The following is a 26,045-nucleotide window of genomic DNA, read 5'->3' as shown; positions in this document are numbered from 1 at the left end:
TCAAGTTGGACTTTTGGGGATTACTGTGATAAAATGCAAATACTACATGAAAATCGGTATGGAACAGGAAATAAGAATAGCAGTGTCCAATCTGATCCCAAGGTTTGAGAAGTTGTGCAGTGCCCTACCGTAATATACATTTTTTTTTTTAATTTTATTTATTTATTTTTCCCCCCAAAGCCCCAGCAGATAGTTGTAGGTCATAGCTGCACATCCTTCTAGTTGCTGTATGTGGGACGTGGCCTCAGCGTGGCCGGAGAAGTGGTGTGGCGGTGTGCGCCCGGGATGGAACCCCGGGCCGCCAGCAGCGGAGCGCGCGCACTTAACCGCTAAGCCACGGGCCGGCCCCCTACCGTAATATACATTCTATAAGTAATTGTGGTTATTTAAGAATGAAGTAAAAGCATAATTTTTTCAGGGCCGGCCCCGTGGCTTAGTGGTTAAGTGCGTGCGCTCTGATGCAGGCGGCCCGGGTTCGGATCCCGGGCGCACACAGACGCACTGCTTCTCCGGCCATGCTGAGGCCGCGTCCCACATACAGCAGCTAGAAAAATGCGCAACTATGACATACAACTATCTACTGGGGCTTTGGGGGAAAAATAAATAAAATTAAAAAAAAAAACATAATTTTTTCAGTTGAGATAGATTAGTTTTTCAAATCGCTACTAATAACTTAATAAATGGAACTGTTATTATTTCTTGGCCTAGGGATGCTTTGAAAAAAATTAGTGAAATATCAAGGGTGCTGTAAACCTAGAAAACTTGGGAACCTATGCTCTAGAGACTATCATTGAGTTTTGAGGCTAGAAAGGACTGTTGTGTCTATTTTGCCTTTATTTTGCAGGGAAGAAAACCAAGGTATAGAGATTGCTTTCAGGTGTATACAGCTAACTCTTGGTGTTATTCAGACCATTGTTTGAAAAGTCCACCTATACGCTGAGATTATCAGCAAAAAGGTTTAGATTTCTTGTTGATATTAGTTAGAATAGGAAAAGGATGTGCCAACTGAAGGTGTTATTTTATCCTCCTCCCTCACAATGTACTTGAGCCCTCCCAATTCTGTGCTCTGTAGGACTTCCCAGCTTCCTCCTGACTGGAAATGGATGATCAGGAGGTATGGATACAACTAAAAGTGGACATTGACTTGGTGGGATTACCAATACCCAAGGCTCCCAGTCATCTTTCCTCTCCTGCAGAGGACGTTCTTTTTCGAGAGAAAAATATACTTTTTCATTCTTTAAAGAGAGTCTTTGTTTTATTTATTTATTTTTGTGTGAAGAAGATCAGCCCTGAGCTAACGTCTGTTGCCAATCCTCCTCTTTTTGCTGAGGAAGATTGGCCCTGGGCTAACATCCGTGCCCCTTTTCCTCTACTTTATATGGGATGCCTCCACAGCATGGCTTGACAAGTGGTGCGTTGGTGCGTGCCCAGGATCCGAACCTGCCTACCCCGGGCCACCAAAGGGGGGTGCGTGCACTTAACCGCTGTGCCACTGGGCCAGCCCTAAAGAGAGTCTTTGTATGGGTATTGGTTGAGAAGTTATATATGTCTAATAACAGTCTATTAAGGTATGTATGGATATGGTTCCCATAGTTTATTCCACAGTTTATACTGTGGTTGACTGAGTTATTGGTATAATATTAAATAAGTTAAATCATTAGTTTTTGTCGTTTGATTTTTTTTTAAGATTTTATTTTTTTAGAGCAGTTTTAGGTTTGATTTGTTTTTTGCATTTATTAATGATTTGAAGTTTAACTCTTGCAATCAAAATGTCAAATATAAAAGGATATACCTTTTATATTTAACTGGAGTTGTGACTGTAATTTAGTATATCCTCCCTTACTGGTGCTAATTGAATTTTGTGACGATAGTTTTTAGGTGCATTTGATAAAGTAGAAAGGTAACTTTACCATAACTGGAGCCACCATCTGTTGTTTTAAGCAAAGGATCTTACCAGATGCATGTGCCAGAAGTTGCCTGGGTTTACAGTGGTAGACCATTGGTGGTAGCATTGCTGGAACCAGAGCCTGGTTTGGTTGAAAATGTCCAGCTCTGGCTCTTACATCTTTGAAAAAAAAATATTGCTTAGACGTTATTTAGAGGGAAAGAAAGAAATGTATTTCTTCTCCATCATTTTTTGGTATATCACAGAGTTGAGGTAACCAAAAGGTATGGAGGTTTGGAGGGAGGTTGCTGGCATTGTCCTAGGACTGGAGATAATAGGGACAGAAGGATTTTTCTGCCTAAATTGGGCCTGTTAATGTAAGTGGACCCACTTGTTTTTTTACTTATTAAGAAATTTGCCTTGAAATGTGTCTGTGCTACATTCTCAGCTAGTAAGAAAGGTAAGCCGTTATTAGCTACTTCATTTACTTAATATGTGTATTGAGAATCTGCTCTGTGCTAAGTACAGTAAACACAGTGGGGATTATTTTTTAAAAAACATTAAACATGGACCCTTCTTTTAAGGATTTTCTAATCTAGTAAGAAGTAGCTAAATTGAGCTTGAGTTACTATTAACATTCAAAAACTTATTTTTTTCTCTGGGATTTTATCAATTGGAGTAGTAATATGTGAATTCTAGTCTATAAATTAATAGACTAAAATTATCTCTATGATAATTTTATGGTGAGATGTACAACCGTATGCAGTGTGGAAAAGTAAGAACAATTCAGATCCAAAGTGCACTTTAGTTTGAATCATGTATTCAAGGAAGGTATTTATGTGTGTTCCAGGATTTAAGAAAATTTCTTTGGCTCTCTACCTGATGGATATAGTCTTAATATATTATGCCTGGGTGTTTTTTGTTTTGCTTTTTCTGTTTTTACTGTATGGTAGATCTCATTACAAAGGGTTTCAGGGTGTTTTCTATTTTCTTTTTATGTTAGAATTTTTATGGTATCAAATATTACTTGAGAGAGTAATCTGGGGCTTCATTTTTTTTTTTTTTAAGTGATGTTCTTTCAAGAAATCTTAATTGATTACCCTACTATGTGCCGGGCATGCTTATGCTCTAGGAATACATTAATGAGCAAGATAGATGAGATCCTTGCCCTTATGGAGCTCACAGTTTAGCAGCAAAGATAGACAATGAAGCAATAAGTTTTTAAAAAATTTTATTGTATGGGCAAGTATAATGTGCACTTTGTAATGATACATATTTTAGTGAATTTTGTTTTATAATTTGTTTAGCTTTGTATTTATCCTGTCTATATGCCTTTTTTCCTGTATTTGTACCTATTTAGCTTAATCATTGGATGGTAGAATTATAGGTTTTCATTTTTTTTTTTTTTTTGGTTTTGCTTATATTTTTTCACATTTCATTGTCTATACTAAGTATGTCTTTGGTACAATCAAGAAAAAAAAAAATTATTTAAAAGTAATCTTTTACCAAGAAGTGAAATGGGTGAAGGTGGTCAAAAGGTACAAACTTCCAGTTATAAAATAAACAAGTCCTGGGGATGTAATGTATGGCATGGTGACTATAGTTAATAATACTGTATTGTGTATTTGAAAGTTGCTGAGAAAGTAGATCTTAAACGTTCTCATCTCAAGAAAAAAAATTTTGTAGCTGTGTGGTGATGGATGCTAACTAGACTTTTTGTGGTGATTGTTTCGTAATATATACAAATATTGAATCATGTTGTATACCTGAAACTAGTATGTTATATGTCAATTATATCCTAAAAAAAGTTAAAGAAAAATAAAAGTAGTCTTCTAAGAGGCTTTATAAAAGGAAAATTGAGTTGCTGCTTTTATTTACTTTTAAACCTGAATTACTTCTCACAATGAATATTACCATTATCCACCCGAGTCACCTAGATCAGAAACCAAGGAGCCATCTTACACTTTAACCTCTGACATACTTTCTACTTTGTTCCAAGTCTTGAGTCGATTTCTTTATCCTCTTTTATATTCAGCCTCACTTTTCTATTGTCATTGCTACCCTGTTTTAGTCATGCTGAACTGCTTGCAGATCTCTGAAGGTCTGAGAGGTTGTTTCACATCTTTAGCCTTTTCTTCATCCTCCTACCTGAGTTGAATATTCTCTTTCCATCTTTCTTCCCTAGCCTGCTCACTGTACTCCTATCCATCATTAATCTGCTCTTTAAGCACCAAGTGCTCTGTGAAATTTTTCGTGCTTCCTCTGTTTCTCAAGTTAAATTAACCACTTCTGCCTCCTTATCCCCACGTGTGCCCTGTGTAGATTTCATATCATAGTACTCATTACACATTTTGCACTTACAGTCCAGCCTACGAGACTGTAAGCTCTTGAGGGCGAGGATGAGTGTTTATCAGATGAATAGTTTTTCCCTGATTTATTATAGGACCATGTCTGTTCTAAAACTTCATTTTAGAATTAAATCTTATATAAAGTAAATTTTTAAATAAACCTTTGCTCAACATATGAGAATGATACTCTTTCCATAGATAGTTGGAAGTAATTGACCTGTTGGTTAGTGCTAGCACTTCAATTAACCAGATTTTGCGTCCCATTTGGTTAGTGTAATATTGTATTTTAAATGGATGCATGGAATTAGAAGTTAAAGATGAGTTTGTGATAGTCTAATACCGGGGTGGCAAACTACAGTTTGTGGGCCAAATCCGGCCTATAGACTGTTTTTGTAAATAAGGTTTTATTGGTGTACAGCCATGCTAATTTGTTTGCATATTGTCTGTGGTTGCTTTCATGCTAAAGTGGCAGAGTTGAGTGATTGTGACAAAGAACATATAGCCTGCAAAATCTGAAGTATTGGGGCTGGCCCTGTGGCGTAGCGATTAAGTGCGCGCGCTCCACTGCTGGCGGCCCGGGTTCGGATCCCCGGCGCGCACCAACGCACCGCTTGTCGGGCCATGCTGTGGCGGCGTCCCATGTAAAGTGGAGGAAAGTGGGCATGGATGTTAGCCCAGGGCCAGTCTTCCTCAGCAAAAAAAGAGGAGGATAGGCATGGATGTTAGCTCAGGGCTGATCTTCCTCACCAAAAAAAAAAAAAAACAAAAAACAAAAACTAAAGTATTTATTTATTTATAGGAAGGAACTTCTTTCTTTTTTTTTTTTTTTTGTGAGGAAGATCACCCCTGAGCTAACATCCGTGCTAATCCTCCTCTTTTTGCTGAGGAAGACCGGCTTTGAGCTAACATCTATTGCTAATCCTCCTTTTTTTTTTTCCCCCAAAGCCCCAGAAGATAGTTGTATGTCATAGTTGCACGTCCTTCTAGTTGCTGTATGTGGGACGCGGCCTCAGCATGGCTGGAGAAGCGGTGCGTCGATGCGTGCCCGGGATCTGAACCCAGGCTGCCAGTAGTGGAGCACGCGCACTTAACCTCTAAGCCATGGGGCCGGCCCCTGAAGTATTTACTATCTGGCCCTTTACAGAAAAAAATTTGCTGATCCCTGTTCTAGTGAAGAAAGATAACTATCAGATGATTATCTTTGTGTATGAGAACACTTTTAGAACCAGAGTAATACAAATTAAGTGCCTAGAGTGTCCTGTGAGTGAAAATAATAAAGCAGTAGTTTCCTAAGTATTTATCTAATTTTACATGCAACTCTTTTACTATTACTCTTTTTTCTTAGGTTCGGTCAGTCTAAAAGCTTTTCTGTTAATAGGGTGATGACATTACATTGAACTATTTTCTTTCGCTCAGGGATAGCCATGGCTTCCTCTGCCTAATTGTCATAAGGCAAGGCTGGGATGGGGACCAAGTGACATAGTAATTGGCGGTAAGGGTAAGAATCCTAATATTGCTTTTGTGTTGGCCTCAATGTCTCATCCAAGTAGACTGATTTAAGATCTCGTTTGGAGGTAGAGTCCCCAGGTCTTGGTGAGGATAAGGTTGGGTGAATGGTGATGCCACATACTCAAGATGGGAAAGGATGTATTGATTGAAGGTAGAAAGAACTTAAAAGATTTACTTAGGTTACTCAGGGGACAGAGGGTTGCGGAGAACATACTAGAGAATAGTCTGCTTACTAGTGGGCAGTATTATGTGTCTTCAGCATCAGTCAGTGTTTTACAGGGAAAGTGCGGAGTGTTGGTTATGAAGCTTTGGCATTTGGAATGCTGGATATCTCAGGGAATTGGTTTTGATACTTCTCCTGTTCTTTGTGTCCTGAGCATCCTCACAGTTGGCTCTGTAAATAAATATAATTGCCATTTCCTCAATGTTTAAGTGTTAAAAGTCTTTTAGGGAAAAAAATATAGATAGAATGAGTTATTCCAAATTGTAACTTGCTTTTGGTGTTTGGAGTTTTGGGATATAGCAAGATGATAACACATTTAAGAACTTTGTCTGATCAGAAGTATAATGGAGCTTAATTTATATTCCCATTAAAGTCTTGCCAAGCTGTACTCTGTTAGAACCATAAAGGAGCCATCTCCAGTAGTGCTAACTTGCGCCGGCATCTGAATTGAGACATTCCATAACATTCCTCATTTTAGAGATTTTTTGGTCTATAAATTTTGACTATAATCAACTGGTTTGTCCTTGTCTTTCTTTTTGCCTTCATGACTTTTTTTCATTTTATAGCTTATCTTCTCTTTTACACTTACCTGGTTTGATTCACCATGGTAACTATGTCTCATCTTTTTTCTTTCCTATTTTTCCATATTTTGGACCTCCCTTTTCTTTTTTTTTTTTTTTTTTTTTTAAAGATTTTATTTATTCAGTTTTTCCCCCCAAAGCCCCAGTAGATAGTTGTACGTCATAGGTTCACATCCTTCTAGTTGCTGTACGTGGGACTCGGCCTCGCGTTGGACGGAGAAGTGGTGCCTCGGGGCGCTCCCGGGATCCGAACCCGGGCCGCCAGCATCAGAGCGCGCGCACTTAACCGCTAAGCCACAGGGCCGGCCCATGGACCTCCCTTTTCAACCTTAATTATCTTCTCCCATCTTTTATAGAAACAAAAATAAATTATAAAAATACAAAAATGAGGGGTTTTGGAGTATGCATGCTTCATCATAATTTTATAGGTTTAAATGCGTTTAGTAATACAGTCATGTGTCGCTGAACAATGGGGATATGTTCTGAGAAATGCATCATGGTGCAGTTTCATTGTGCAAACGTCAGCATCACAGAGTGTACTTAGACAAACCTGGGTGGTATGGCCTACTACACATCTAGTCTATTTGGTACTAATCTTATGGGTCCACTGTCATGTATGTGGTGCGTCGTTGACCAAAATGTCATTGAGAAGTGCATGACTGTAATGTTATAGTTATTCAGCTTACCATTGAGCCAGGCTCTATACTGAAAGTCTTCTACCAAGATTATTTTATTTAATTTTCACAACCACTCTATATTACTGTTACAGTTTTCACTTTATAAAGAAACTGAATCTTAAAGAGGTGAACTATCTTGCCTGAAGTCACACAGCATTAAAGAGTTGGAGGAAAATTTGATACAAAGGTAGTTTATAATGCTATGGGATTTTAAACTGGGTAAATCTGGCTTCAGAGACCTAGTTCTTCACTGCTGTACTGTCCCTTCAGGTATGATCTTATGATTGTAATATCGTCAGTACCATGGTCTTGCTCTGAACACTAAGTAATGATCTGAACACTTAAGCTTCTGAGTTAGATTAAGCATGCTTTTCTACTCATTTGTGCTTTTGTACTTTTTCTTTCTTTCTTTTCTTTTCTTTTTTTTTTTTTGTGAGGAAGATTGGCCCTGAGCTAACATGCCTGCCCATCCTCCTCTATTTTGTATGTGGGACGCCGCCACAGCATGGCTTGATGAGCAGTGTGTAGGTCCGCGCCTGGAATCCCAACCTGCGAACTCTGGGCCGCTGAAGCAGAGTGCGCAAACTTAACCACTATGCCACCAGGCCAGCCCCAGCTTTTTTACTTTTAAAAATTCCAATTTTATTAGTATGAGCATTATTATAAAAGGTATAATATTTTAATGGGATATTGAAATATATTAAAAGTAAAGAAATACAAGTTCATAGGTACAATTGAATGCCTTGAACATGAATCTTTACCTGTTCATCATTGCTTAGGACAACCCTAGTCTTCCTCAGACTTGGAAATAATTCTCTTCTGGAATCTTTGAATTAAGATTCCATCTCCTGTAGCTGTAAAGTTTTGTGCAGTGTGTTCAAAAGCCTCCAGGGTGTGTTCCCCTACTGTTATGACTTCCATTTACCTAATGAAAGAAGTGGTCTTGCTTCTTCCTTCTAACTCAGTGGTTTTCAACCTTTATTATGATCGGGTGATTTAATTAATTTTGGCTGCACATTAGAATCACTTAGGGAATTCCTTTGAAAAATACTGGTACCTGGGCCTTACCACAATCCAGTAAAATCAGAATCTTTGGAGACTGGGGCCTTGGTATCAGTGATTCTAATGTGTAGCCAGGAATGTCTGTTCTCACCTATTTGTTCTGGTACTTTTCTTCAAATTTTGTCTTAATGTCTCCTGTCTGATTCTAGTGTAGCCACTCTAGCTGTCTTTTGGTTACTGCTTTGTGCAGTATGTCTTTTTCCATACTTTTAACCTCCTTGTGTCTTTGATTCTAAAGTGTGTCTCTTGTAGACAGCATGTATTTCTGTCATGTTTGCATGAATCTAGTTATGCAAACAATTATATACAAGTGTAACTGTTGTAATGGAGGTGCTTTGGGAATATAAAAGAGCGAGTACCTCAGTGGATATCATATAGCATCAATGTAGTCATTATGGAAATTTGAATGGTGAATAGGAAATGGAAAAGCATTCCACGTAGGGAAAAGCATGGGAAAAGGCATAGAAGTGTGAAATAATATGGTTTGTACAGGATATTGCAATCTAACTTTAGCCATTAGGTTTCTAAAAGATTTGTGGTTGAGGAACTTGAGACCGTGTGAGAAAATTAGATTGGGACACATGAGTTATAAATGCCTTAGAAGTATTTTTATTTAAATTAAAAAAAAAAAGCACATTAAATAAAGGCAACATGTCAGTGACTGACTATAAGTTCCATGAAGAATTCATTTTGCCTTATTCACTTTGTTTCTAGCATAGTACTTAGCATACAGTAGATGCTCAAATGTTAGTTGAATGAATAAATTTCACGTTTCAAATTAGTAATAATGGGTATTCTGATGTATTTTTAGTTTTTCATTTTATTCTTTGCTTGCTAGAGATTTGTCAGGGCGTAGTTCCCCTTTTCCTTTTGAGTATTGCTTATAAAGATACATACTACTGAATCCGCCTCCCTCCACTTGTTTGTTTTCTATCTTCCTTTCTTTTCTTCTTTTCCTTCCCTCCTTCCCTCCTTTTCTTCCTTTCTTTCTCAGGTCTTTCCTCCCAGGTCCTCTCCATCTTGGTTTTTATAATAATACCTTAGAAGCCTGAGATGCTCTCAATTCCTTTCTCGGATTTTTGGTTATACCGTGTCTTAACTGCATGCCAAAGCATATGTGTTAACCTCTGTCTTCTAAGCTTATTACTTTTTATAGGAAATCTTCAAAGTATAGTTTTAAAATCCAGTTTTTCTTTTATCTTTCCCAAGATATCTCAGGGAAAAATCATTATTACTTCTCTGCTATTTACATTTTTTAATTTTTTAAAAAAATTCCCAGCCCAATTTCTCTGAATTGTTTTGTATCATCTCCATCAGGGGTGACGTGAAATTTTTATTTCTGAAACTAAAATTTTTTGAGTTGTTGGAAAGGCAGTGGGCAGCTTGAGAGTAGGAAATCAGAGGTTGTTACAATATTATTGGTGAGATATGAATTGGCCAGTGGCTGTGGGGAGTGAGAAGAAAGATTAGATCTGAAAAAGATTTGAGTAAGAAGAGTTTAGTATTATTCCCAGGTTTCTGGCTTAAAGAGTAGGTAGGTAATAATTTCATTTATTGAGGAAAGAAATAGCCAAAAACACCCAGGGCTTATGGGGGAAGGGTGATACTTTATTTTTAAAAATTCAGAATTTTAATAACATATATGAGCACTATGTGAAGAACTAACCATGTTAATTTTATAGCTTACTAAAAGCTTACTCTGAATAGACAGATGATGGCAGTATATCTTATTTTACAACTCTTTTGTTTTTTGTGAAGTATTTAAGTTATTATACATGTATATGTTATATATGTGTTAAATATACATTTAACTTATTTTGGTAAGGACAGTTTTTTAGAGTACCTTATTTATGTATTTAGGATAATTAAAACTAGCTTTACTAAACTATCTTGACTTTGGTGCCCAATTATATTCTTTTATAGGTAAAGCTGTCTTGGAGATATTCTGTTGTTTTCATTTGCAAAAAATACTAGTTATAATTTTAGAGATTGCTGTGTTGTGCTGGGTAAAGACTTGAAAGTTGTTGGACATCCTTTCTGTTCTCCCCTCCCCACAAAGTGACAAATGGAACTTCAAATAAATTGAAATCCAACTCTAAACAGAGAAACGTGTATGTCAAATATATAGAGTGGTTTGAGTCCATTATATAGACGAGAAGTAGATAAGTAAACATGTGTCATTTGTGTGGGTTGACAGTTGATGAGTAATTCTTGATTAATCTTGAAAGATTCTCTAGCAGAAATATTTGAGTTTAATTCCGTTTTACAAGTGACTCTTTCTCCAGCTATTACACATGCTGTTAGACACCATGTGGTAACTCAAACTTGTAATGTTACTTGAGTTATATTAAAGTGTGGTCTCATGCCATTTAATTAGTGAAGGATAGCTTCATCATCTTGAAAGACAAAATGTTACCACATAAGGAAGTTATATATACTTTATTTTTTATTTTTATTTTTTTTGTGAGGAAGATCAGCCCTGAGCTAACATCCATGCCAATCCTCCTCTTTTTTGCTAAGGAAGACTGGCCCTGGGCTAACATCTGTGCCCACCTTCCTCCACTTTATATGGACGCTGCCACAAGGTGGCCTGAGGAGCGGTGCATCGGTGCGTGCCCAGGATCTGAACCCGGGCTGCCAGGAGTGGAGCGCACGCACTTAGCTGCTACACCATGGGGCCGGCCCCTATATACTTCTTAAGCTGGAATTATCAATAACATAGAGTCTGTATCTATAAGGAAATTAATATTGGGAGATTTTTCCATTTTCTTTAAGGTTGATACTAGAGCACAGTAAATTGCCTTAATAACTATAATAAACTCAAGCAATATAAGAATCTTAACAGGCTCTCCTTCCTGACCCTGCCTCTCAGTCCCACACCCAACCTGCCGTGTGTTAATTACCTGGGATTTTAGTTCTATATTGTCATTAGTTTATTTTTGTGCTTCTCAACAATTATTTAAATTAAAGTATATGTTTTAGTAGTTTGTTTGCTCACCACTGGTTTTTTTGTGTGTGTGAGGAAGATCAGCCCTGAGCTAACGTCCCATGCCAGTCCTTTTTTTTTTTTTGCCAAGAAAGTTTGGCCCTGGGCTAACATCCATGCCCATCGTCCTCTACTTTATATGGGATGCTGCCACGGCATGGCTTGACAAGCAGTGCCTCGGTGCATGCCCGGGATCCAAACCTGCGAACCCCAGGCTGCTGAAGCGGAGCGCGTGCCCTTAACCGCTCGCTGCGCCACCGGCCTGGCCCCTTACCACTGTTTTTGACTCACACATTTTTCCTCTTAGATTCATTCTTTTGCTGTAGTACGTTCTTTTTCAACCACGGTGTCTAAATGGTGAACTTTGAGATCTTGCATGTCTGAAAATACATTTATTTTGCCCTGTCTTCTGACTGCCGGTTTAGACTGAATATAGTATTCTAGTGTTCAAATAATTTTCCCCCAGAACTTTGGCAATACTGCTCTTTTATCTTCCAGCATCCACTGTTGCTGATGAGAAATCTGTCAGTCTGATTCTCGTACCTTTGCAAGTAAGCTGCTTTTCCTTCCTCAAGGATTTTTATGACTTTTTAATCCCTGGAGTTCTGAAATTGTCTAGGATGTGCCCTTTTCTTTCACTTTCTTTGCTTTTGCTTTTACTTTTCAAGACATTAAAATTACAGATTTATTTTAAACCCTCTGTGTATTACTCTTGTTCTGATCCTCCATTCCCACAGGCAACCACTGTCCTGAATTTTGGAGTTTATTACTCCCACGAACATTTTATACTAAGAGTATATATTTATATATCCATAAATAATGCAGAGTATGGATTAACATGCTTTAAAACTTTAAGTGGTATAATATTGTACGCCTTCCTCTACAATTTTCTCCACCCCAACACTGTTTTTTAAACATATCCATGTTGATGCATGTTTTGTTTACTTTAACTCCTGTATAGTATCCTATTACATGAAAATACTGTAATTTATTTTTTTAATTGGTGGATATTTATAATAGGTTTGTTTTTGTGCTGTTAAGAGTAGTGCTGTAATGAACATTCTAGTGGCTTTGCCTAGAGATGGAATTGCTGGGCTGAAGGGTATGCATGTCTTTGTTTTTTAGCCGTGGTACGGCCTGATTGCTCTCCAAAGTGGCTTTATCAATTTATATACTGCCAGCAGTGTATGAGGGTTCCTGTTTATCCAGCTAATCAACACTTAGTGTTGTTAGACTTTTAAGTTTTTGGTAATGTGGTTGTGAATTAGTTTCTTATTGTTGCCATGATAGGCTTGAACATTTTTTCATGTTTTTGGCTATTCATTTTTCTCTTCTGTGAATTGCCTTTTTATAGCCTTCCTCACTTGTCTTTGTGGTTGTCTGTTTTTATTGATTTGTAGCAATTCTTTATATATTTCAAATGTCAATCCTTTGCCATTTTTTATTTGCAATGTAAATATCTCAATATTGGTTATCTTTTTAACTATTTTTATAGTATATCTTGTTGATCCGAAGTTGAAAATTCCAGTGTAGTACAATTGTCTGTTTTTTATGTTTACACTTTTTATATCTCCTTTAAGAAACCCTTGTCTTTATGATTCTGAGTTCATAAGATACTCATCTATATTTTATCCTAAAAGTTTTGTTTTTTCAAATTGTAGTCTTAAACCTCCTGAAATTTATTTTTGTGTAATGTGTAAGGTTTCTTTTTTCCCTTACATGTGTGAGGGTTTTTTTTTCCATACTAATTTGTAATGCCACCTCTCATATACCAGTTTCCAAGTATCTGGGTTTATTTCTAGCCTCTCTATTTATTACATTGGTGTCTCCTTTACCCCATGGTTTTACTTACTCTAGCTTTAAAGTAAGTTCTTCTGTCTGCTAAGGCAGTTTCTCATACCTTGTTCTCTTTTGAAATGATATTGGTATTTTCAGCCCTTGGTAGTCTCATCTGAATTTTAGAATCGGCATGTCAAATTTCACAAAAATCCTTGCTTGGATTTTGTTCTGACTCCAATTGGTGTACTGCAGTACAATTCAGTTCTGACTCTAACCACCTGTAGCTAGCATCAGATTCCACAGATTTGAGTGCACAGTCACCAGCAAGACTACCCCCATTTCAGATGCCAGCTGCAAGTCACCATGACCTGCTTCAGGTTTGATAATTTGCTAGAATGACTCACAGAACTCAGAAAAGTGCTGTACTTAACGATATGGTTTTGTTTTAAAGGATACAATTTAGGACCAGCCAGATGAGGAGACACATAGGGTGAAGTCTGGGAGGGTCACAGTGTACGTTTAGCTTCCATGCCCTCTCCCTGTGGCATCAGGGCGAGTCACCCTCCTGGCACATCACTGTATTCACCAGTCAGGATGCTCCCACTGAGCTTTAGTGTAACAGAGTTTTTAATTGGAGTTTTGGCCACGTCATTGAACTCAGTCTCCAGTCCCTCTCCCCTCCATGGAGGTGGGGCTGATATCACGTGGCTCAAAGCCCCAACTGTCTAATCACATGATTGGTCTTTCTGGCATGACTAGCCCATATCCTGAACCCTTGCGTTTCTGGGATAAATCCCACTTGGTCATGGTATGTATTCTCTTTAGTACGCTGCTCGATTCAGTTTGCTTGTATTTTGTTAAAGATATTTTTGTCCACATTCATAAAGGATACTCATCAACAGTTTTTTAAATCTGGTTTTGATGTCAGGGTAATACTGGCCTCATAGCATGAGTTGGGAAGTATTCCCTTCTTTTGTATGTTTTGGAGGAGTTTGAGAAGGATTGGTGTTAATTATTCTATAAATGTTTGGTAGAATTTCCCCAGTGAAGCCATCTGGTCCTGGGCTTTTCTTTGTGGGAAGTTTTTTGATTACTGACTTAATCTCTTTATTTGAATACCCTATGGATATTCAGATTTTCTATTTCTTCTTGAGTAAGTTTTGGTAGTTTGTTTCTAGGAATTTGTCCATTTCATCTAGGTTATCTAATATGTTAGCATTCAACATGGTATTTGCTTAACAATCCTTTTATTTCTATAAGGTCGTTAGTAATATCTCTGCTTTCATTCCTGACTTTAGTAATTTGAATCTTCTGTTTTTCTTCATCAGTCAAGCTAAAGGTTTGTCGATTTTGTTCATCTTTTCAAGCAACCAACTTTTGGTTTCATTGAGTATGATTCCATTTATATTAAATTTCCAGATTAGGCAAATCCATAGAGACAGAAAATAGGTTAGTGGTTGGCAGAGGTGGAGGTGGGGGGACTTGGAAGGGATAAGGTTTCTTTCTGGGTTGATGGAAATATTCTGTAATTAGATAGTGGTGATGGTTGTACAATATTGTGAATATACTAAAAACCACTGAATTGTACACTTGAAAGTGGTTAAAATGGTGGATTTTATTATGTAAATTTTATTTCAATAAAAAACTTTTTTCAAGAGTTAATTGACTATGTATTTTTGGATCTAATTCTTGTCCCTGTATTCTGTTTCAGTGATCTGTTTTTCTGTCTTAAGGCCAATATCACTCTGCCTTGACTAAACTAGCTTTGTAATAATTCTTGAAGTCAGATAATTTAAGTCCTCCAACTTTATTCTTCTTTGTCAAAGGTATTTCAGCTATTCTAGGTCCTTTGCGTTTTCATATGAATTTTAGAATAAGCTTATCAATTTCTACAAAAAAATTTCCTGGAATTTTTATTGGGATTATGTTGACTCTACAGATGAATTTGGGGAAAATTAACACCTTAAGATATTGAGTCTTCTGATATAGGAACACAGTAAATCGCTCCATTTATTTAGGTTTTATTTAATTTTTCTTAACAGTATTTTGTAGTTTTCACTGTATAGGTCTTCTACATCCTTTGTCACATTAATCTCTAAATATTTTATATCTTCTTATGATAATCAAAATTTCACTTACTAATTATTCATTACTGATATGTAAAAATGCAGTTGTAGTTTGTATATTGATCTTGTGTTGCGCAACCTTATTAAACTCACTTATTTATCTTTAAAAAAAAGATCCTGCATAGATGATAATGTCGTCTGTAAATAAAGACCATTTTACTTCTTTGTTTCCCATCTGGATGCCTTTGATTTCCTTTTCTTGCCAGAACTATGCGTAGAGTAGTGAATCTAAGTGGTGACCATGGACATTCTTGCCTTCATCCTGATCTTAGGGGAAAGCGTTTAGTCTTTCGCTATTAAGTATGATGATAACTGGAGATTTTTCACTATGCCCTTTCTCGGATTGAGAAAGTTCCCTTCTGTTCATAATTTGGTGAGAAATTTTATCAGGGATGCATGTTGGATTTTGTCAAAATGTTTTGCATATATTGAGATTATTATTGTTTTTGCATTTTAAGTTTGTTAATGTGGTGAATTATACTGATGGATTTTCTAAAACCAATCTTGCATTTCTGCCGTAAAACCCATTTGGTCATTGCTATGGACTGAATTGTGTCTCCCCAAAATTTATATGTGGAAGCCCTACCCGCAATGTGACTGTGTCTGGAGATAGGATCTTAGGAGATAATTAAGGTTAAATGAAGTCATAAGACTAGGCCTCTAATCTGATAGGACTGTGACCTCTTGCAAGAAGAGGAAAAGAGATCTCTTTCTCTTTTCTCTGCCATGTGAGGACACAGAGAGAAGCTGGTTGTCTGCAAGCCAGGAAGAGAGCTCTTACCAGAACCTGACTATGCTGGCACCTTTTTATTGGACTTCCAGGCTCAAGAACTGGGACAAAATATATTTCTGCTGTTTAAGCCACCCAGTCTATGGTATTTTGTTATGGTAGCCTGAGCAGACTAAGACAGTCATTATGAATACCCTTTTTATATATTTGCTAAAATTCTGTTAAGACATTTCACATCTGTGTTCATGGGGGCTATTGGTCTGTAGCTTTCTTTCTTTTGACGTGTTTGTCTGATTTTGTTATCAGAGTAATACTGGCCTCATGGAAGGAGTTGGGAAGCATTTCCTCCTTTCAGTTTTCTGGAACAGTTTGTATAGAATCGGTGTTCCTTAATTTGTGGCTTAGTTCACCAGTGAAGCCATCTGGGCCTGGAGTTTTCTTTATGGGAAGGTTTTAAACTACAGATTTGATTTCATTCGTAGATATGGGACTGTTCATATTATCTGTTACTGTTTGGATGAGCTTTGGTAATTTGTTTCAACGCATTTTTCTATGTCATTGAAGTTTTGAAATTTATCAGCATACATGGCTCATAGTATTCTGATTATCTTTTTCATGTCTGTAGTATCTCCTAATCCATCTCATTCCTGATATTGTTAATTTCCTTTTTCTTCCCTTCTCAGTCTGGATAGAGGTTTGTCATTTTATTTTTCTCAAAGAACCAGGTTTTGGTTTCATTGATCTCTGCTACTTATTGTTTCTTCTCTTCTCCTTACACTGTGTTTCAGTTGCTCTTTTGTAGTTTCTTTTTTTTTTGCGAGGAAGATCAGCCCTTAGCTAACATCTGATGCCAGTCCTCCTATTTTTTGCTGAGGAAGACTGGCCCTGGGCTAACATCTGTGCCCATCTTCCTCTACTTTATATGGGACGCCACCACAGCAGGGCTTGACGAGCGGTGCGACGGTGTGTGCCCAGGATCTGAACCTGCTAACCCTGGGACACTGAAGTGGAGTGCACGCACTTAATCGCTGTGCCACTGAGCTGGCCCCCTCTTTTGTAGTTTGTTAAGGTGAAAGGTTTGGTCATTGATTTGAGACCTTGCTTCTTTTCCAGTATGGATTTTTAGTTCTCTAAATTTCTCTATAAGTATTTAGCTGCATGCTACAAAATTTATTATATTGTATTTTCATCATGTTTGGTAAGTTTTTCCCTATCATTTCTTCAAATAGTTTTACTCGTTTCTGTCCTCTGGGACTCCCAATTACGTGTATATTTGACCACTTGAAGTTGTCCCACAGTTCATCAATCCTCAGTTCATCTATTTTATCTATCATTTTGTTTAGTTTTTATTCCTGTGTTCTTAAGTTCACTAATCTTTTTGTGTGTGTGTGATGTCCAATTTGACTTTTATCCTATTCAATGTATTTTTTTAATTGATGTCTTATTAGTTTATAACATTGTGAAATTTTAGTTGTATTTTATTGTGTGTCGGTCACCATATAAATGCCTCCCTTCACCCCCTGTTCCCACCCCCCAACCCCCTTGCCCCTGGTAACCACCATACAGTTCTCTTTGTTTGTTAGTTTATATTCCACATATGAGTGAAATCATGCAGTGTTTGTCTTTCTCTCTCTGGCTGATTTCTCTTAACATAATACCTTCCAGGTTCATCCATGTTGTTGCAAATGGGACAGTTTTGTCTTTTTTTATGGCTGAGTAGTATTCCATTATATATACATACACTACATCTTCTTTATCCAATCATCAGTTGAGGGACACTTGGGTTGCTTCTGCATCTTGGCTATAGTGAATAATGCTGCAGTGAACATAGGGATGCGTAGGCCTCTTTGGATTGTTGATTTCAGGTTTGTTGGATAGATACCCCGTAGTAGGATAGCTGGATCATAGGGTATTTCTGTTTTTAATTTTTTGAGGAATCTCCATACTTTTTTCCATAGAGGCTGCACCAGTTTGCATTCCCACCAGCAGTGAATGAGGGTTCCCGTTTCTCTATAACCTCTCCAACATTTGTTGTTTTTTGTCTTGGTGATTATAGCAATTCTAATGGGTGTAAGGTGATATTTTAGTGTAGTTTTGATTTGCATTTCCCTGATGATTGGTGATGTTGAACATCTTTTCATATGCCTATTGGCCATCTGTATGTCTTCCTTGGGGAAGTATCTGTTCCTATCCTCTGCCCATTTTTTGATTGGGTTGTTTGTTTTTTTGTTGTTCAGTTATGTGAGTTCTTTATATGTTATGGAGATTAACCCTTTGTCAGATATATGATTTGCAGATATTTTCTCCCAGCTGGTGGGTTGTCTGTTCATTTTGATCCTGGTTTCACTTGCCTTATAAAGCTCTTTAATCTGATGAAGTCCCATTTGTTTTTCTTTAGTTTCCCTTATCTGAGTAGACATGGAATCCAAAAAGATCCCTTTATAACCAATGTCAGATACTATACTGCCTATATTTTCTTCCAGGAATTATATAGTTTCAGGTCTCACCTTCAAGTCTTTGATCTATTTTGAGTTAATTTTTGTGTATGGCAAAAGATAATGGTTTTCTTTCATTCTTTTGCATGTGGCGGTCCAGTTGTCCCAGCACCATTTATTGAAGAGACTTCCCTTTCTCCATTGTATGTTCTTCGCTCCTTTATTGAAGATTAGCTGTCTGTAGATGTGTGGTTTTATTTATGGGCTTTCAATTCTGTTCCATTGATCTGTGTGTCTGTTTGTGTACCAGTACCATGCTGTTTTGATTACTGTAGCTTTGTAGTATATTTTGAAGTCAGGGATTGTGATACCTCCAGCTTTGTTCTTTTTTCTCAGGATTGCTTTTGCTATTTGGGGTCTTTTGTCACCCCATATGAATTTTAGTATTCTTTCTTCTGTGTCTGTGAAGAATGTCCTTGGGATTCTGATTGGGATCACATTGAATCTGTAGATTGCTTTAGGTAATATGGACATTTTAACTATGTTTATTCTTCCAATCCATGTGTATGAGATATCTTTCCATTTCTTTACATCATCATCGATTTCTTTTAATAATGTCTTATAGTTTTCACTGTATAGGTGTTTCACCTCCTTGGTTAACTTTATTCCTAGATATTTTATTCTTTTTGTTGCGATTGTAAATGGGATTGTCTTCTTGAGTTCTCTTTCTGTTGGTTCATGATTAGCATACAGAAATGCAACTAATTTTTGTAAGTTGATTTTGTACCCTGCAGCTTTGCTGAAGTTGTTGATTATTTCTAATAGGTTTCCAATGGATTCTTTAGGGTTTCCTATATATAAAATCATGTCATCTGCAAATACTGCAAGTTTTCACTTCTTCGTTGCCTATTTGGATTCCTTTTATTCCTTTTTCTTGCCTAATTGCTCTGGCCAAAACCTCCAGTACTGTGTTGAATAAGAGTGGTGAGAGTGTGCACCCTTGTCTTGTTCTTGTTCTCAGGGGAATGACTTTCAGGTTTTCCCCATTGAGTAGTATAATGTTGGCTGTGGGTTTGTCATATATGGCCTTTATTATGTTGAGGTACTTTCCTTCTATACACATTTTGTTGAGAGTTTTTTTCATGAATGGATGTTGGATCTTGGCAAATGCTTTCTCTGCATCTATTGAGATGATCATGTTGTTTCTATTCCTTGTTTTATTAATGTGGTGTGTCACGTTGATTGATTTGCGGATATTGAACCCTCCCTGTGTCCCTGGTATAAATCCCACTCGGTCTTGGTGTATGACCTTTTTAATATATTGCTGTATTCGGTCTGCCAATATTTTGTTGAGGATTTTTGCATATATGTTCATCAGCAATATTGGCCTGTAGTTTCCCTTCTTTGTGTTGTCCTTGTCTGGCTTTGGTATCAGGGTGATGTTGGCCTCGTAGAATGTGTTGGAAAGTGTTCCATCTTCCTCTTTTTTTTGGAATAGTTTGAGAAGGATAGGTATTAAATCTTCTTTGAATGTTTGGTAAAATTCTCTGGAGAAGCCATCTGGTCCTGGACTTTTATTTTTGGGGAGGTTTTTGATTACTGTTTCAATCTCTTTACTTGTGATTGGTCTATTCAGATTCTGTATTTCTTCTTGGTTCAGTTTTGGGAGGTTGTATGAGTCTAAGAATTTGTCCATTTCTTTTAGATTGTCCAATTTGTTGGCATATAGTTTCTCATAGTATTCTCTTATAATCCTTTGTATTTCTGTGGTATCTGTTGTAATTTCTCCTCTTTCATTTCTAATTTTATTTAATTGAGCCTTCTCTCTTTTTTTCTTAATGAGTCTGGCTAAGGGTTTGTCAATTTTGTTTATCTTCTCAAAGAACCAACTCTCTGTTTCACTGATCCTTTCTACTGTTTTTTTGGTTTCAATTTCATTTATTTCTGCTCTAATTTTTATTATTTCTCTCCTTCTGCTGACTTTGGGCTTTGTTCATTCTTCTTTTTCTAGTTCTGTTAGGTGTAGTTTAAGGTTGCTTATTTGGGATTTTTCTTGTTTGTTAAGGTGGGCCTTTATTGCTATAAGTTTCCCTCTCGGGACCGCTTTTGCTGCATACCATATGCAGTTTGAGTTGGTATGGCATATTTTCATTTTCATTTGTCTCCAGATATTTTTTGATTTCTCCTTTAATTTCTTCAATGATCCATTGGTTGTTCAGTAGCATGTTGTTTAATTTCCACATCTTTGTCACTTTCCCAGTTATTTTCTTGTAGTTGATTTCTAGTTTCATAGCATTATGGTCGGAAAAGATGCTTGTTATGATTTCAGTCTTCTTAAATTTATAGAGGTTTGCCTTGTTTCCCCAGATATGGTCTATCTTTGAGAATGTTCGATCTGCACTTGAGAAGAATGTATAGTCTCTAATTTTTGGATGGAGTGCTCTGTATATGTCTATTAAGTCCATCTTGTCTAGTTTTTCATTCAAGTCTACTATTTCCTTATTGACTTTTTGTCTGGATGATCTATCCATTGATGTAAATGGGGTATTAAGAGACCCTACTATTGTGTTGTTAGTATCTCCTTTTAGGTTTGTTAGTAGTTGCTTTATGTACTTCGGTGCTCCTATGTTGGGTGCATATATGTTTATAATTGATATGTCTTTTGGTGGAGTGTCCCTTTTATCATTATATATTGCTCCTCTTTGTCTCTCATTCCCTGTTTTATCTTGAAGTCTACTTTGTCTGATATAAGTATGGCGACCCCTGCTTTCTTTTGTTTGCCATTAGCTTGGAGTATCATCTTCCATCCTTTCACTCTGAGCCTGTGTTTGTCTTCAGAGCTCAGATGTGTTTCCTGGAGGCAGCATATTTTTGGGTCTTGCTTTTTAATCCATCCCGCCACTCTGTCTTTTGATTGGAGAATTCAATCCATTTACATTTAGAGTGATTATTGATATATGAGGGCTTAATGTTGCTGTTTATTTGCTCATTTTCCAGTTCTTTTGCATTTCCTTTGTTTCTTGTCCTGTGTGTTTTGGAGTACCAATTCAATTTGGTAGTTCTTTTAGTTTTCTTTCTATTTATTGTATGTGATTTTGTTCTGATGATTTGTTTAGTGGTTACCTTGAGGTTTGTATAAAAAATCTGGTGGATGAGATAGTCCATTGTCTGATGACATCTTATTTCCTTAGACTAAGTTCATTCGATCCCTTTCCTCTTCCCCTTCTAAGTTATTATTATCACAACTTAATCCATCTTGTGTTGTGAGTGTGTCTTTAAAGTGATGAGGTTGTATTTATTTTTGGTGTTTTCCTTCCCTTAATATTTGATTTTGGTAATTAAGTGTTTGCTCACCTATTCTGATAGAGAGCTGCTATTTTTCTGATTTTGTCTACCTATTTTTCTCCTTGCTCAAAGCTTTGTATCCCCTTTCTCTTTTTTTTTTAGGCATGAGGGCCTTCTTGTGCATTTCTTGTAGTGGGGGTCTCACGGCCATGAACTCCTTTAGCTTTTGCTTATCTGGGAAAGTTATTATTTCTCCCTTGTATTTGAAGGATATTTTCACTGGATAGAGTATTCTTGGCTGAAAGTTTTTGTCTTTCAGAATTTTGAATATATCACTCCAATCTCTCTTAGCCTGTAAAGTTTATGTTGAGAAATCTGTTGAGAGCCTGATGAGAATTCCTTTGTACCTTTTATTTTTTTGTCTAGCTGCTCTTAATATTGTTTCTTTGTCATTGACTTTTGCTAGCTTTACTACTATATGCCTTAGAGAGGGTCTTTTCCTGTTAATATATTTAGATGAACTGTTGGCTTCATCCACTGGTATTTCCAGCTCCTTCCCCAGATTTCGGAAGTTCTCAGCTGTTATTTCCTTGAACAGGCTCTCTCTTCCTATTTCCCTCTCTTCTCCCTCAGGAATACCTATAATCCTTATGTTACATTTCCTAATTGAGTTGGATATTTCTCAGATAATTTCCTTTTTTTTTTAGGGGCCATGCTAATCTTCTCTATATCGTTCCAATTTTAGTATATGTGCTGCCGAAGCGAGCACTCAGATAATTTCTTCATTTCTTTTTGGTGTTAGTTCTCTCTCCTAATCTGTCTGGAGCATTTCTGCATTCCTATCCTAGAAATGCTAATTCCTTCCTCCATATTGTCAGCTCTGTTCTTTAAAGATTCTCAATTTTCCTTTGTCTCCTCCATTGTGTTTTTCATCTCCAACAGTACTGATTGGTTTTTCTTTATGGTTTCAATCTATTTTGTGAGGAAGATTAGCCCTGAGCTAACATCCGATGCCAATCCTCCTCTTTTTGCTGAGGAAGCTTGGCCCTGGGCTAACATCTGTGCCTATCTTCCTCTGCTTTATATGAGATGCTGCCACAGCATTGCTTGACAAGAGGTGCATCGGTGCGCACATGAGATCCGAACCTGTGAACCCTGGGGCCGCTGAAGCAGAGCATGTGCACTTAACCGCTATGCCACTGGGCCAGCCCCTCAGTCTCTTTTGTGAAGAAATTCCTGATATCATTGAATTGTCTATCTGTGTTTTCTTGTAATTTGTTGAGCTTTTTTATGATAGCTGTTTTGAATTCTCTGTCATTTATGTTATAAGTTTCTGTGCCTTCAGGGTTGATTTCTGGATGTTTGTCATTTTCCTTCTGGTCTGGTGATTTAATATAGTTTTGCATCATGCCTGCTGACTTGGACTTGTTTTTCCTCATCCTAAAAATATCTGGTCACAGTTTCCACCTTCTACCACTGGGTGGGAGTCAAAGACTGTGTATTCTGAGCCTGTTGTGATCCGTGGGCGCTCTGGCTGATTGGCTGAGCTGATGTGCTGGGCGTGCAGTGGGGAGGGGCTCTCTCTTTTGCCTGCCTGATTCTGGGGGGCTTCTTGTTCTTCCCTCGCTATCTGCTCTCCTTGGGTGCTCAGATGTTGATGACACTCCCGCTACAATTCCGTCTCCTCCATATGGGAATTTCCCACAGGCTGTGAGAGAACTTGGAGAGTGAGAGTTTTCCCGCAGAGGGCCACCCCTCCCTCTGCCCATCCCCCCCCCCGAGCCCTGCAAACCTGGATTTGCCGATTGAATGGGGAGGGGGAAGATTTCTCCCAAACCTCTCCGCACTCCTTCCAGGGACTCCAACATTTCCACTCTCAGATGTGCAGCTGTGTGGGTCTCTCAGATGTCCTTTTGTGTTGTGTGAGTGTCCTTTGTTGGTATGTGAATGTCGTTTTTGTTGTATCTTATCTGGGGAGAGTTTATGGGGAAAGGTCACTCCGCCATGATGCTGATGTCACTCCCAATACTTGTATTCAGTGTGTTTTTAATATCAGACACTGCAGTTTTCCTTTCCAGAATTTTCATTTAGGTCTTTTTTATATTTATGTCTTCACTCAACATGTTTAGTCTTTCCTCTAGTTTCTTGCACATATGGATTATAGTCATATAATAACTTTTAATGTCCATTTCTATTCTATTATTTGAGTCACTTCTAGGTCAGATTTGATTGGTGTTTCTTCTCACTGTGGGCTAAATATTTCTGCTTCCTTTTCAGTCTGGTAATTTTGATTAGATACTAGACATTGTGAGTTTTACTATGCTAGATACGTTTGTATACCTATAATATTCTTGAGCTCTACGACATGATTCACTTACTTGGAAACTGATTATTTAGTATCTTACTTTTAAACTTTGTTAGGTGGGACCAGATATGTGTTTATTCTAAGGTTAATTTTCTTCTACTGACACAAGACTCACTTTTCACTAAAGAGTCAGATAGTAAATATTTTAGGCTTTGTGGGCTATACAGTCTCTGTCTCAACTATCTATCCCTTCTGTTGTAGTGTGGAAGCAGCCATAGAGAGTATTTAAATGAGTGAGCATGGTTATGAACTTTATTCTTGGACACTGCAATTTGAATTTCATATAGTTTTCAGTTACCATGAAATACTACCTTTTGATTTTTTTTTTCCAGCTGTTTAATAATGTAAAAACCATTATTAGTTCTTGGGGTTTACAAAAAATAGCAGCTGGACCAGATTGATCTGTGGGATGTAATTTGCTGACTCCTGCTCTGATACTATTTGAAATATGAGCTTTCCCATTCTGACTCTTGGGAACAGGGCTTGCTCGTATACCTGTGTGGCCGTCGGGCATTGTTCCTTCTGCTCCTTTTGGGTGTTTCTTACCCTGATTTTGAGTATTTTCCTCACATACGTGCACTGATCATTACTTTGCTGAAGACTCAGAGGCGACTGTTGGCAGGTTTCCAAACTGCTCTCTCGTCTCTGTCACTCTACTCTATGACTTCCAGTTCATGTCTCTAGTTTGCCATCTTAACTCCCAGCTTCATGTCTTTGACATGGGAAAATTGCCATGTTTTGTCTGGGTCCTCCCTCCTCGCCTCTTTATACAGGTAGTACACTGGGGCAACTGTAAGATTTATCCCCTTTGTCATCTTTCGTGTATCACTGTTCACTGTCTTTTGTTGCTTCTTGTGTAATGTCTTGAGTGCCATTGTTTCACATATTTTGTTCCATTGTTTAGTTGTTTCAGACAGTCAGGTAAATACAGTCCCTGTTACTCCACATTTATTGAAACACAAGCCCATTCTTTTCTTTTCTTTCTTTCTTTCTTTCTTTTTTTTTTTTTGGTATTATTTTAAGGGATTTGGGCAGGAGGGTTAGGCCGACATCTTGATGTAATGTTCCTGCATCTTAATACTTGCAGAGAATTAAAATTATGGGGACCTTTTATTCCCCAAATGTGTATTGAGTGCTTACTGTATGCAAAACCCTTTTCTAGCATAGTAAAACTTTAGTGGAACAATAAAACTTTAATGAAACTTACATTCTAGTGGTCTCCAACATTAGATGGTGAACATGTCTACTTACATGAAATAGGAAATATATGTGTTCCTTAGAGATTTATTGGCTTGAGTGAATCATAACCAAGGATCCACAAGCCATTTAAAATACTTTAAAATGCCAATTTTTGATACACATTTATTTATCAAAATGTCACATAAGCTAACAATGACATTGTATCATTGCCTTTATCTGAAATATTCTCAACTCAGTGTGATAATTTCTTTTCTTCATGCTTCTCAGATATTCTGATTGATAGTTGATAATAACCTTGCTAAGTAAAACACAGGAAGTTTTAATAAATTCAGTTTGGTAAACCAAATCTCTTAAAATGTAGTATCTGTGGTGAGAAATAATGGGAAGCAAGGTGGTGTAGAGTAAAAAACATGGTCTTTAGTGCTAACTGGGCTAGAATTTTAGCCTTGCCACTTGGTATTTGTGTGACCCAGGCAGGTTATTAACTTCTGAGCCTCTTCATAGTGGAGACAATAATATTCATCTCTAAAGTTGTTTTAAGTATCAAATATTAGTTCCCTTTTCCTTTTTTGGAAACTTTAAAAACCACTATATGATATATCTATTGTTTCTTTCTAGGTAGTTCATGTATAAAAAATAGATCTATTTATAATTCACTATTCTTTAAGTTCACATGATCTGCCCAAGTAGATACATCTTTAATTTTGTTTAAAAAATTAAGAATTCTGTCTCTGGCCATGATGGAGTAATAGTCTTTACCCTCTTGTCATAAACAGCTAGTACACTGGACCAAAATATATGAACTATCTCCTTTTAGATATTATATCATAGAGAGAATAGGACTGTGATCCCTG

General features: G+C 37.2%; 1 protein-coding gene and 1 non-coding gene across 3 annotated transcripts in view; one reads left to right on the top strand and one right to left on the bottom strand.

Annotated features, from left to right (window-relative positions):
• RSF1 (remodeling and spacing factor 1) overlaps positions 1 to 26,045 on the top strand; it is a 150,686-nt gene that overhangs the window by 3,912 nt on the left and 120,729 nt on the right. The gene's annotated exons all lie outside the window — the stretch shown is intronic.
• LOC147916643 (U6 spliceosomal RNA) lies at positions 22,291 to 22,395 on the bottom strand. Its single transcript, XR_015552828.1, has one exon. It is a non-coding gene; the product is annotated as a U6 spliceosomal RNA (small nuclear RNA).

The sequence above is a fragment of the Ceratotherium simum genome, chromosome 7, assembly GCF_057802395.1.
Source record: "Ceratotherium simum simum isolate JZ-2026a chromosome 7, ASM5780239v1, whole genome shotgun sequence".
Lineage (NCBI taxonomy): Eukaryota > Metazoa > Chordata > Mammalia > Perissodactyla > Rhinocerotidae > Ceratotherium > Ceratotherium simum.
Note: the sequence above shows the minus strand (reverse complement) of the source record. Positions and strands in the feature narration are given on the sequence as shown.